Genomic DNA, 14940 nt, shown 5'->3' on the forward strand with positions numbered 1-14940 from the left:
GAGTTAGAGGGAATCCGAAGTGACCTAATCGCCATATACACACATCAACACAGTTGCATGATAGGGCATAGGAATCAAACCCTTCTCCGGATGACTCGAAGTATATGTGAATAGGTTGTTAGACACTCAGCCTATGTCCTCAATCGACTGTTTACATAGGCCATGAAAGATGAAACACCTATACATTCTTTAAGCAAAACAATACGACTATAAGTCATGAAGGTATTCAGATGGGTTACTTATGCAAAGGTGGATTTGGGATATTATAAAAAGTTGGATAATCGATCAAGATGTTTGGTTTATCTTGGAACCCAACCCGGGTCAAAGTCTCATTTATTATAAGATCTAAAAACTCAAAGGATTGTTGTTAAGCGGGATGTTGTGTTTGGTGAAAATGCTAATTAGAATTGGGTATATGACCAAAGTATGTTTTCCATGAAGTGGAGTGGCATGAATTCATTTATGTGGGTTTCGGGCCTCTTAATACAAGCCTAAGTACAACTGCTAGGAGATCCACATGAGTCTATGTAATTCGACAAAATTGAATTTAGTTTAGATTCTGTGTGACTATGAATCGTGAGGCTTTGAAGACGCTAAGTTAAATCCAAAATGGGTTAAAGCTATGAGGCCAGTGATTAGTTTCACGCGAAAAGAATGGAACTTGGACACTAATTGATGAGTGGGTGTTTGGCTGTGACTAATTGTTATTAATATTGTAACTTTAGTTTAAATATATGTTGGAATGCAATTATGATACGTGGTTTAATACTATATAGGTTACGAGCTAGAATGATTTAGGTATGCTAAAAGAATGACACGTTATATGCCAATAAAATAACTATTAGTTTGTCATAGTTATTTATAATATAACAATTTCGGGAGACACTGTGCAACAGAAGTTGTACCTTGCGTAGTGGGGTCTGTACGTTGCCAACTTGAATGTGGTTAGATGGTGTTCTGCCAGGTGTCCCCTATACGTGTGAGTTTTTTTTTTTTTTTTTACTTTCTATACTTTTCAAACCCACGTATTCACCATACACTTACACCGCTTCAATACATCTCTCTCTGTCTAGATTTCTTTCTAGCTTCTTGGATGAAATTCCAAATTATCAAGGGATTAATTTTGGCGTATTTGTTGTTGCATGCTTTTTTCTCTAGAATTTTAATTTTGGCCACCTTATATGGTGATTCTAGATCACATCGGAAAGTTAGGGCTAATTTGTTATTTTATTTCACTGACATTTCGCTTTGTTTGTAGGGATCAGTGGTGAAATTGTCGGTGTATTGTTCATAAATCAAAATTTTGGGGAAAAAAAGAGATTCAGGTTGCAAAATTTCTGTAACATGGAACTCCAATTTTCGCTCCCTAATAAACACGGACACAATTTTCTCTCTTTTTATCTATTGACTTTATATCTAATGCATTCAGTTTATTGATCCAGTTTCACTGTATCCGTTTAGAAAGTAATTATTGTTTTCATAATATCAAACCGATGTTCCCAAATTGTCTTTGGCGTTGCCGGGTTTCGATTCGGAACCTTTGTTAGCGCTGACGGCAGTGGTGTGGTGTGGAAATTTGCATATTCGTGTGGCTATAGAAGTTCCAGTTATATTGATGATTATTGCAAAAGGCTCATAAATGACTTTATATACCGACAAATTTAGATCATTATCATTGCCCGGTTAATTTGTGAAAGATGTTGAATTAATTTTATGTCTTTTACTACTACAAGTCTACAACCAAATAATTTTTTTTGTGAAAGTTGAATTTGATAAATGAAAAGGTTAATTACACAAACGTATGTTTGAATTACAGTGTTTCGTTTTCTTTACATAAATTATTATGTAAAAGTTTAAAAAAATATATGTACAAATTAATAATCCTTTTTTTATTGGAATTACAAAGCGGGATTTTTTTTCCTTTTTCAGGCATTTGTGAGAGCTTGGAAAAATGCATGTAACGCAGAAACAGATATTGCACGGGTGATCGTTCCACAAGGGGGAATTTTCTTGTTGAAGCCTATAGTGTTTCTTGGACCATGCAAACCTCAAATGCACTTCATAGTAAGCAAACAATTTATAACATATTTATATACTATATATATTTTTGTTTTTTTTATGATTAAAAGATTGAGACCGTTAACACACCGTTAGCATGTTTTGGTTTGGTTCAATTTGGTTATGAGCTAAATCAAAGCCTATGACCGATATTTCAGTTTTTGAATTCTCATATCGTTTACGGCTACGAAAGGTTTGGCTATTTCTCTTATTAGAAAGATGTTTCGGTTAATTTGATTAACTGCCGACTTTTACACAAGTGGATTCATATCTAGAGAATATTAAAAAAAAACTTACAGCCATATCTAGAGAATATTAAAAAAACATGTAATATTTTTTTTGATAAAATCTCATGATCCAACAAAATGTTTGCATTATATATATATATATATATATATATATATATATATATATATATATATATATATATATATATATATATATATTTATATAATATCTTAGTTTTTTGAAATATAAATTTTTGTTTATCAATAACCCAATAAGGATAGGAAGGAGAGAAAAAAAAAGTTTTAAGGAAATTCCTATTTTAATAAATAGTTTTCAAATCACCTATACTGGTAAATATTTTTTCCTCCGATGCTGTTTTAGTAAAAATCTCACTAATTTCAATCAATAAATCCAATTACATATTGCGTCAAGCAAAATACTAACAATTAATTGTATTAATTCATACAGAAAAGTAAGTTGCAATCAATATATTATATTAACATTGATGAATTGATTTGACTTATAAGAAAACTTTTCTGGAATATAATATTAATACGGTTTACGTAAATAGTAAAATGATTAAAGTTTATTATAATGTGGGATGAGTGATAATGGTTTATATTAACGTGGTTTAAAGCTAACTGAATTTAGAATGAGAAACTTTTTTTCTTTTTCTTTTGGCAACCAATGCTAACCCGTCCAACAGTTTAAATATGTCCAACCTACTGGTCTAATATTTTCAAATACTAGACCCAATTTTAAGCCCACAAAGGAGACACAACAAAGGAACCACAACCTTATAATAAGAAGAGAGAAAAAAAACAAAATTACAGCATAAATAATAGGGTGGTTCAGTTTAACACCTAGTCATTTAAATAGCGTCCTCCTTTATATATCCTTCCCAAAATCATAATCGCAATTTTCTTAAAAACAGCTTATTGTAAAAGTTCACATAAGTTTTGCACTTCCATAGAGTTCAAAAGATAATTAGAAACATAACTTGAATAGTCATCCTTTTCTCTTTATTGAGGACCCACAAATACCCTTGAGAAATGGTACTTATGCCCAAATTAACCCACCATGTTAAAAAAATGATGAATAAATAAATAAAAATAAAACCCGAAATTTGATGATTAGAATTGTCTTGCCATGCTTAGCTAATTTGGTTATTAACATCATCACTGAACCATATAATTCAATATTGAATAAAAAAATATATATATCATCAGTTACTTAACTGGTTCCTCGATAAACAAGTTAAAAGTATGATGGTCATGGTCAGGATTAAATAAATAGTTGTTGCACGTCCTTTAGCTTCCTCTAGTTCACCGTTTGGCTAAGATTCTTGATGACTTATTCATAAACCGAACACGCTATTACGAAAGAATAAAGTTAAACTTAATGTTGTTGGTATATTTTAGATTTCAGGCACGGTCATCGCTTCTAGTTCACCAAAAACATGGACCGGTCTTGATTCAAGCCAATGGATAGTGTTTAAAGACGTTACAGGTCTTAACGTATATGGATCAGGTCTTATAGACGGACAAGAAAGGCATTGGTGGGACCAATCGTGTCGTTATCATCCAAAAAAGGTATTTTGGATTAATCATGAATCCAAGTTTAATTAATCCATTTTAATGACATTTTTTCTTCATCTTTTCAGGAGGGTTGCACCAAACTAGCTCCAACGGTAACTGCAGTTTTTCCCCTTACGACAAAAAATTTAGGTCAAACCATTATGGCTTGCCCAACCAAATGGTTCGGTTTAGCCGTTTGGGCTATTTGAGCCGGCTTTCTTTTCAAATTATTAGTTTGTGCTAAACTTTTAGAAATGAAAAATATTTCTTGAATATTATATATATGCAAGGCTGCATATTCAATAAGGAAAACTAATAAATGATAAACGTAAACGTTGGATCCGCTTATACAGTCGGTTCCAAGTTTCAAACTGTGAACCCAAATGTTAAACCATGCTTTTTAGATCGTAAACAAATGGACCTATATATAAATCTCAACCCGGCCGAATCAACAAATTTCTTTTTGTTTAACGGTTCATTCAGTTTTAAGAGTGTGTGAACACCTCTAACTACAAGTCAAATCTATAATATTCATAAACTTGAATTTAGTTACAAGGTTAAAATATTAGCAAGGGCACTGTTTCTGTGCGCGCATATAATGTATATATGTGTGGGCCCTCGGGTGGTCAAAAGTAAAACCACACTACTTTTGACTTTATTATTTGTGAAAATAACGTTAAAAGTGGCGAAAGGTTAATCAGGCCTCATGTGGTGGCGCTCATGTCCGAAAACAAAGGTATATACACTAATCAGTTGGTGTCCTAATGGTTGAGTGTCGTGTGTCTTGTGTCCAAGGCTTGATGCAAAACTACTATCGAGCCGGGGGTCTCACCGAAAGCAGCCTCTCTATTCCTGCGGGGTAGGGGTAATGCTGTCTACATCTTACCTTCATCAGACCCTACCATAGCTTTGCTATTGACGGGATTTATTGAATACGGTGATGGTGATGATAATGATGTTATAATATTTAGCAAGTAAAGAATTGGTGCAGGTGTTGAAGTTCATATCTTGCAATCAGGGCTCATTGAGCAGCATTTCTTTAGTAAACAGCCCACAAACTCATGTACTAATGTCATATTCCAAAGGCTTTAATATTGATAATGTGATGATCCAATCTCCTGAAGATAGTCCCAACACTGATGGCATTCACATCCAATCTTCTCATATCGTCAAAATCACGAACTCAGTCATTGGGACAGGTTTGCAACCTTTTTAGAAAAAATTTCTACTAATAGGAGTATCAAGCATCATCATTTTCATGTAGTTTAACCGCCTATATATATCGTCGCGTGTACAATTGTTGAAACTACTTTAAAAATTTAAGAATTCTATTGTCCTCATCAAGTCAAGAAAATCTGATTATGTTAGAGATAATCAGATTTGCGCATGTTCAACAGGTGACGATTGCATTTCAATAGGAGATTATTCATCTAACATTGATATATCCAACATATAATGCGGGCCAGGACACGGTATAAAGTGATAATTTTGATTCATTTACTTGTACTTAAGTCAATTTTCTTATGGTGTATTACAAATAAAATAAAAGGAAAATAGCTAAGCAAATAGCTTAATGTATATTATCATTATCATTATTATTATTATTATTAAAAAAAAAAAATTTTAACCGATCAAAATTGTTAATAGCATAGGAAGCTTAGGAAAGGATGGAAATACGGTGATAGTAGAAAAAGTTTACGTAAGAGATTCGTCGTTTAAAGGAACAACAAATGGAGCCCGAATAAAAACATGGCAAGTTGGACGAGGAAATGTCCGACATATTATTTTGAGAATCTTATATTTGATGCCGTTGACAACCCAGTAATCATAGACCAAAACTATTGTGATGTCCGTGGAGCGTGCAAAACGAAAGTAAGCATTTACATTTTAAAATAACAATAAGACCCCTTATGTAGTTCCAAATCATCCTTTCACTTAAGAGATACCAGAACTTGAAAAATGTCTCATCTCGAATACTATTAACACGTTTTAAATACATTTTCCTTCTTATATAAATATGCGTGGATGGATGCTCTTATTGTAAGCCTCCATCCAGGCAGCCGAAACCTAGGAAGCACGGAAACGCGAAACAGAGTGGAGTCCCCGTCCCGGGGACGGTGTGGGGACGGAAACGCCGCCAAAACGTTTCCCGGCCGCTTCTGAAAATTCGGGGACGGGATGTTATAAGTTTACGGGCTTGGGTACGGCGTCGTAGAAGTTTCTAAAACGTTTCCTTGAAATTTTAGGGTTTTTTGATTAATTTTTCAAATTCCTAAAATAGGTTTATAAATTAATTATAATAGGAGACGTTTGAGTTTGGTTTGACGGCAGGAAAAAAAACAAACAAACCGTCCATATTATATGTTATATCTTCTCATACTCCATCATCTCAAAATCGTGAGCAGATCTCCATACTGTATTTTTTTAATATTTTGTGGACTTTGTTTAAATCTATTTTTAATTTTTTTTATATTTTTTGGCCGTACCCGTATCTTGAATTTTTGATTTTTACCATTTAGTACCCGTAACGTCCCGTTTCCTGATCCCGTACCCGTTCCCGTTCCCGTACTAAGGCCGAAACTAAATTGTGAATTCCTAGTAACCAAAATGGAAAAATAATAATATTGGCTAGTATGCGGTATTGAATATTAAGAAAATGTATAACTGTTTGCGAAAACAATTATAAAATTCCAGTTTTTGGGTTTATACAGAAAAGTGGTGTCAAAATAAGTGACGTGGCATACAAGAATCTCTATGGAACATCATCTACAAGCGTTGCTATAACGTTAAACTGCAGCAGATTCGTACCATGTTATGGCATTTCAATGAAATATATAATTTTGGTCCCGGTTAAACCCGGGAAATCCTTGTCATCGCAGTGCATAAACGTCCATGGAACAGAAGATGACGTGAATCCAGGATCATGTGTCAGGAACTAGATCTTATGCAACAAGATTGTATATTCTAAACAATAAATATACAACTTTTTAATATTTGTAGCAATATACTTCAAGTAAACTTAATCTTTGACAGAATCCATCGGTATGCTTACAGTTCACATGTCATAATAATCCGTTTTCTTTTTACATTTACTCTTGAGCCCAGGGCCGTCCCGAGAATACGAAAACAACAAGGGGCCCAGGACATGAAAAACAAAAGGCCTTAAAATGCAAAGTCAAAAACTCTTATATATTTTAGACAAATATAATAATAATAATAATAATAATAATAATAATAATAGTAATAATAAACGATTTTTTTAGCAAAATGATCAAACAAAAAGACTTAAACGAATCCAATGCTCCCCAAGCATTTTTTTTAATGATCCTTGATCTCTAAAACATCGTTCTAAATGGTAATCATCGTCAATCCGTTAAATGTTTAGCTTTATGGGAATGATATATATATATATATATATATATATATATATATATATATATGTATATATATATATATATATATATATATATATATATAGGGTTGGTATCATTTAAGAACTTCAAAAAAGTTAAGAACTGTTAGGAACTCTAAACGATCAAACATTTTTTTTATTTTTTTTATATACTAACATTATTTAAGTGTAGTTTTATCATATTTTATATAAAAAATTTTGATTACATATCTTAATCACAAGTTTACATATGTGTAAAATTTATGTACTACCAAATTTACATATTGAGATCTATACCGGCCCACACCCGTTTTGCAACACTTTCCAGCGCCACCACCCGACCCAAGCCACTTGTCGGGTTTGCACCAATTGCCACCGATTCGGCCACATCACCCAATATTGTCGAGAAGCACCTCGTGTGCAAGCCGCTCCACCGCGGTTCGCACCATCAAACCAACCCAACCGAGCCATCCCTCGTGCTCCAACCATTAACACCGCGAGGGCTTGCTACAATTGTGGTGACCCAAATCACCTTCGCAACGCGTGTCCTCGACTCGCCCAAGTTCACCAAGCCTATGTTGCACCACAACCTTACTACACCTCCCAAGCCTATCAAGTGCAAGCTTACCAACCTCAAGTACCCCTACTCATGGCTCCTCCACCTCTTCAAGCTCAACCCATGATCATGCAAGCCTATCAAGCTCCAACCCCTCAAGCTTCAACTTCTCAAACCCAAGCACCTCGAGAAACTCAAGGCCAAGCTTTCACCATCAATGCTCATCAAGCCCGAAACTTGAATGATGTGGTGAACGGTACGTTCCTAATTAATAAGCACCATGCTTCGGTACTATTTGATTCAGGAGCCGATAGAAGCTTTATTTCCTTTGATTTTGAATACATACTTGATGTGCCCCGTAGTAAATTATCTAAGCCCTTCACGGTAGAGATAGCAAACGGTAGTTCGATCACTATTGACTCCGTCATTCGAAATTGCACGATTACTCTTAATGGACAAAAGTTCTCTATCGACCTTATCCCTATGCAAATGGGTAGCTTCGACGTTATCATTGGTATGGATTGGCTCTCTCTCCACCGTGCCGAAATTTTGTGTTTCGAGAAACTCATTCGAATCCCTATCGATGGAGGTGTGATTCTAAACGTTCGCGGTGAGGGACCCTTCTCAATGCTAAACCTCATGTCATGCCTTGAAGCCCAACGTTACTTACGCAAGAAGCATGTCGCCTTCTTAGCCCACGTCACCACAAAATCCGATGAAGAAAAGAAACTTTCCGACATCCCGATTGTCCGCGACTTTCCCGATGACGTTTCCGGACTTCCTCCCATTTGTCAAGTGGAGTTCCGTATTGATCTTGTACCCGGAGCAAACCCCGTAGCCAAAGCACCTTACCGTCTTGCACCTTCCGAGATGCAAGAACTCTCGAACCAAATCCAAGAACTCACGGAAAAGGGTTTCATTCGCCCGAGTTCGTCTCCATGGTGCGCACCCGTCTTGTTTGTTAAGAAGAAAGACGGTACTCTTCGTATGTGTATTGATTATCGTGAGCTCAACAAGCTTACTATCAAGAATCGTTATCCCCTTCCGCGTATTAATGATCTTTTCGATCAACTCCAAGGAGCCGCATGTTTCTCTAAGATTGATCTTCGTTCGGGTTATCACCAACTCCGTGTCCACGAAGATGACATACCCAAGACCGCCTTCCGTACTCGTTATGGCCACTTTGAATTCCGAGTTATGCCTTTTGGTTTGACTAATGCTCCTGCCGTTTTCATGGATCTTATGAATCGTGTTTGTAAACCCTACCTCGACAAGTTCGTGATTGTTTTCAACGACGATATCTTGATATACTCTAAATCCGAGACCGATCACAAAGACCATTTGCGCGCCATTCTCGACTTTTTACAAAAGGAACAATTTTATGCTAAGTTCTCCAAATGCGAATTTTGGCTAAAGCAAGTTCAATTCTTGGGCCACATCGTTAACGACAAGGGTATTCAAGTTGATCTCGCTAAAATTGAGGCTGTTAAAAATTGGGCGACCCCGTCCTCTCGAACGGAGGTTCGTTCATTTCTTGGTTTAGCGGGGTATTACCGTCGTTTCATCCGCAACTTTTCGAAGATTGCTTCACCCCTTACCGCACTAACCCATAAAGGGAAAGTTTACGAATGGGGTTTCGATCAAGAGGAAGCATTTCAAACTCTTAAGGACATGCTTTGCAATGCTCCAATCCTTGCCCTTCCCGAGGGAAATAACGATTTTGTTGTCTTTTTTGACGCTTCTATTCAAGGTCTTGGTTGTGTTTTTATGCAACGAGACAAGGTCATTGCTTACGCTTCGTGTCAACTCAAGGTACACGACGCACGACCTCGAACTTGGTGCGGTCGTGTTCGCCTTGAAAATTTGGAGACACTACCTTTACGACACGAAATGTTTGGTCTTCACCGACCATAAAAGTTTACAACACATTTTCGACCAAAAGGACCTCAATATGAAACAAAGACGATGGGCCGAATTGTTAAGCGATTATGATTGCGAAATTCGCTACCACCCCGGGAAAGCGAATGTCGTGGCCGATGCTCTTAGTCGAAAGAGTCATGTTAAATCCGTCTTGCTCCATTGTGTCACTATCCAATCTGACCTCCAAAGCCGCATCTTCGACGCACAACACGTCTCCGTCACCGAGGGTAACTTACACGACGAGATGTCGTGTGGCGCCGAACTCCAACTTGAAACCAAACGTAATGGATTACTCTATTATTTGGACCGTTTATGGGTCCCCGATCGTGACGGTCTTCGCATGTTCATCCTCGATGAAGCTCATAAGTCACGATACTCTATTCATCCCGGTGCGGATAAAATGTATGCCGATCTTCGTTCTATGTTTTGGTGGCCGGGAATGAAGAAAGATATCGCGATGTATGTATCTAAATGCCTCACTTGCTCTAAGGTTAAATCCGAGCATCAAAAGCCGTTTGGTTTGCTCGAGCAACCTCCGATCCCCGTTTGGAAATGGGAAGACATAGCCATGGATTTCGTTACCAAACTCCCCACTACTCAAAGTCGCACTGATGGTATTTGGGTGATTATTGATTGTTTGACCAAGTCAGCTCACTTCATTCCATTCCGTGAAAAGTCCTCCGTGAGTGAGTTATCCCGAATCTATGTCAAGAACATCATCTGCCGCCATGGAACGCCTTTGACCATTATTTCTGATCGTGATGGTCGTTTACCTCTCATTTTTGGAAATAGTTGCAAACCTCTTTGGGTACTCGTATCGATCTCAGCATCGCTTATCACCCGAAAACCGATGGTCAAACCGAGAGAACAATTCAAACTCTCGAAGATATGCTCGCTCTTGCATACTAGACTTTGGTGGAAATTGGGATACTCACTTGCCACTTGTAGAGTTTTCCTACAATAATAGTTTTCACACTAGTATTGGCATGGCACCTTTTGAAGCTCTCTATGGCCGAAAATGTCGTTCCCCCGATTTTTTGGAACGAGGTTGGTGAATCGCAAATCACCGATCCCGAGCTTGTTCAAGAAACTTCTGATCGAATCGCTCTCATTCGTCAAAATCTTCTTGCCGCACGTAGCCGTCAAAAGAGCTACGCCGATAAGCGCCGTAAACCTCTCGAGTTCAATGTTGGCGATCGTGTTCTCCTAAAAGTATCTCCATGGAAAGGGGTAGTTCGTTTTGGCAAAAGAAACAAATTATCTCCTCGTTTTGTTGGCCCGTTTGAGATCGTTGAAAGGGTTGGTAGAGTTGCGTATCGTCTTGATCTACCCGAGGAGCTCTCCAATGTTCATCCAACTTTTCATGTTTCCAATCTCAAGAAGTGCTTAGCTGAGGGAAATCTCCACATACCCCTCAATGAAGTTCAAGTTGATGAATCTATGTGTGCTATCGAGAAACCCGTTGAAATCGTGGATCATATGGACAAAGAAACAAAGCGTAGCCGTATTCCGCTTGTCAAAGTTCGTTGGGAATCTAAACGTGGCCCTGAGTTCACTTGGGAACGTAAAGACCAAATGGAGTCCAAGTATCCGCACCTCTTCGTTACGGCTTAATTTCTAATTTCGGGACGAAATTTCCTAAAGTAGTGAATGCTGTAACATTTCGGGTTTTCCGTTTCTTTTCGGTTTTGTAATCATTACCCCACCCGGGTTTGGGTTCGGGTATTTTATCAATAAATCTCTCAATCATTTGATATTTTACTTATCTATTTATTTATTGGTTTGATTTTAATTATGAGATGTTACAAAAACAACCCCTCAACTTACTTTATTATAATTTTGAAACCATCCATAAACCCTAGGCACCAAATTGAAAAAAAATATATTCAAATTTCTTTCTTTCTTCTTCCTTGCGATCAGCCGACACCCCCCCCCCCCCCACCTTTCTTGGACCAAAATTTACGGATCAAATCAAGAAATTGACCATACCATATTAATCCTTACCTTAATTCGATCCTACCGACACCCTAATTATAGGAAACAATTGGCAATTGACAGCTATACTCGTCTATCAAAGCCGCGGCTCGTTCAATCCCCTAAACACTATAAATGCACACCTAAAATACAATTAAACTTGCACACACATCCCTCATAGCATTGCGACACAAAATCCTAAGACAATTACAGTTTACAAGGCCGTCCAATACCCGTTTAAGATCAAAAGAAAGCCGCACACTCGTGTTCGTCGTTCTCCCTCAATTCGTTGATATCCAAGGTAACCTGATTATGCATATGGTTCGTTTTTAACTGATAATCAATAACCCTAACCTAATTTGAATCAATAACAATCAATTAAATGGTTTTGAGTTCTAGGGTTTGTATTGGGGAAGAACCATAATATGAACATATGTTCATGTTTAAGTACATGCCGATCGCATGGAAATGAATGTATTTATATAATGTTTATTCTACGGGAATCGTACGGTAATGTATTAAGATGGTAATTGTCTGAGTTGCTAATATTGTAAGGCCCGAAACAGTGTTCTGGGTTAACAGTGTCCCCAGAGGTTATTAAATGTATTTCTGGGTTAACAGTGTCCCCAGAGGTTATTAAATGTGTTTCTGGGTTAACAGTTTCCCCAGAGGTTATTAAATGTGTTTCTGGGTTAACAGTGTCCCCAGAGGTTATTAAATGTGTTTCTGGGTTAACAGTGTCCCCAGAGGTTATTAGATGTGTTTCTGGGTTAACAGAGGTTTCACTTGTAGGCTCAGCATAATTACATCGCTAATTTATGATTACTATAATGAATTGTCATGGTTTATTTAAATTAGTGAAACTCACCAACTATTCGTAGTTGACCCGTTTTCTTTACATGCTTTCTAGGTACACCCAAATTGGAATGAGTGATATGTGCTTGATGATGTGTGCTATTTTGTGGAAGCTTAAGGGTCTATATTTTGTATTAAACATGTTAACGTACTATCGGTAAAACTTATGTGATAACGCCTAGACGGTAACGAAACTCGGAACAATGTAATACGTTTAAATTAATGTAGTGGTGTTTTCTTTATAAGCAATGCTGTTGATATCAGATGTGTCTGTTGCATCCCGTTTACGTTTCCGCTGCGGTTACGGGGTGTTACAGAACTTGGTATCAGATGGAATTAGCTCGTTATCAAAATGATTCGAGTGAAAAGACAACTTTTATTTATTGTTATACTAGTTGTAGTGATTTACAATTATCGCATGGAATTGTCATTTTTATATTATATATACTCAAAACCGTGGGTTACTTGCTCAACTTTATGTTGACAAAATATATATTTTCACGCATGGCGCATGTAGCTTTATTGGATGAATCGAGTATTGGAAGTTAGATGAGACCTTAGGTTGCTTGATGAATGAAGATCATGATCTTTTTGTTTTAAGTAATTTATGTTTTGAATATTTAATTGTAACGGTATTTCATTTGAAACGATATTTGTGCTTTTGAACTTGATATATGAATAAATAATTTAGATATTGACACGTGTATTTCACTTAGTGTCTTCTGATCTGTGATACAATCAATGTCTCGCCCCGGCATGTTCCGCCGTAGGTTGGGGTGTGACAACATAGGTGTAGAATAAAACATAGATATGTATAAAAACTAATTTTCAAAATTGTAATTATAAATATAGATATATACAAACTGATGAAACTACACTCAAATAACATTAACATACAAAGAATATAATAAAAAACGTTAGTTTTCAATGGTTCCTTCAAGTTCTTAAATAATTTTACAGTTCTGTAATGGTACTCATATATATATACATATATTGAAAAAAATTAACAAAAAAAGTCTATGGATTAACCGATGTTATATTAATTAATAGAATTAATTAATTAATATAAAATAAAGATAACTAAAAATTCTAAAACATTATAATAAAAACATGTGGGCCCTTAGGAGCAGTGACATTTGATTGATGTAGTTATTATTTATAATTGTTATTTTTAATTGTAAAAATGATGGGAGTAATGAGCCTAGTTCAAAAAAAATAAACATATATAAAAGTTTTTTATAAACCTATGGGCCCTTAAAGAGAGTGGGTCTGGGTCTTGAGCTCTCCCTGCCCTCCCCTTGGGCCTAACCTGCTTGAACCCATAAAATAAAACAAGAATTAGAGGTAAAATGGCGTACTTGTATACCTAGACGCAACGTTTCATATATATATATATATCATAAATCTGCACTCAACGTACTCTCTTATTCTCTCTCGATTTCGTTTGTAAGTTTCATCATTTCGTTCATAACCATCATTGCACGCGAAATTGAGTGAAAGTCAGCTGTAAATTTTTTATGACTATGTAACTGAGATAGTCATTAGCAATAAAAGTGAAAGTTAATAATGTTACTGATCAAACTGCTAGTATGGATTATTATCGGACATTGACTAATAGTTTGGAATACCAGTTAAAGAAGCAAATAATTAATAGCTTAGATTATTAAAAGTCCAATAATATTCATATTGAGGAAGTAAATATTGGATTGGTACTACGAAATAGCAATTTCACCTCTATTATTAGCTTTGTTTTGTTGGTTTGTGTTATTGTGTATATGCATAAAAAAAGTCCAGCAGCTATGGGTTGCTAGTCACTTGGATACTGATGGGCCAAACCCAATGAAAATTCACACTTGGCCCGGGTACTGATGGGTTGATTCAGTAATATGCATTCATTTTAAACTTAAATATGCTTTTATTTTACAAAAATTCAGACACTTGGGTAATGATGGGTCGATTAAGGATTATACTATATATATATATCGTTGAAAATTGTAAAAAAAAATAAAACTTAAATATGTTTTTATTTTACAAAGCAACTTTTAATCATTAAATTATACATATATGCTTGAAAGTCGATTCATTTTTTTTTAAATAAATCCATTTATCTATTATTATTATTATTATTATTATAAATTGTCATATAAATTTATAAATTATAAATACATGTTTTAAATCTATCTATTTATTTTTTAGGTTAATTTAGTAAACTATACATATGTTAAAATGTAAAGATAATATATACCAATCAGTTAAATATATAACAAAGTTTATCATATTTAAATTCTTGGTTTTTTTTATCAATGATTGTTTAGGGTTTTTTGTGAAACTTAATTTGATTTTGTGGCCAAAAATTGGTAAATAAATTGTTTGGTATAAAT

General features: G+C 35.7%; 1 pseudogene; it reads left to right on the forward strand.

Annotated features, from left to right (window-relative positions):
* Positions 1-1928: 1928 nt before the first annotated feature.
* LOC143594035 (polygalacturonase QRT2-like) lies at positions 1929-6802 on the forward strand (annotated as a pseudogene).
* Positions 6803-14940: the final 8138 nt, after the last annotated feature.

Source organism: Bidens hawaiensis, unplaced genomic scaffold (assembly GCF_021521415.1).
Source record: "Bidens hawaiensis isolate Kalapana, Puna unplaced genomic scaffold, B.hawaiensis_p1.1 tig00043021_1, whole genome shotgun sequence".
NCBI lineage: Eukaryota > Viridiplantae > Streptophyta > Magnoliopsida > Asterales > Asteraceae > Bidens > Bidens hawaiensis.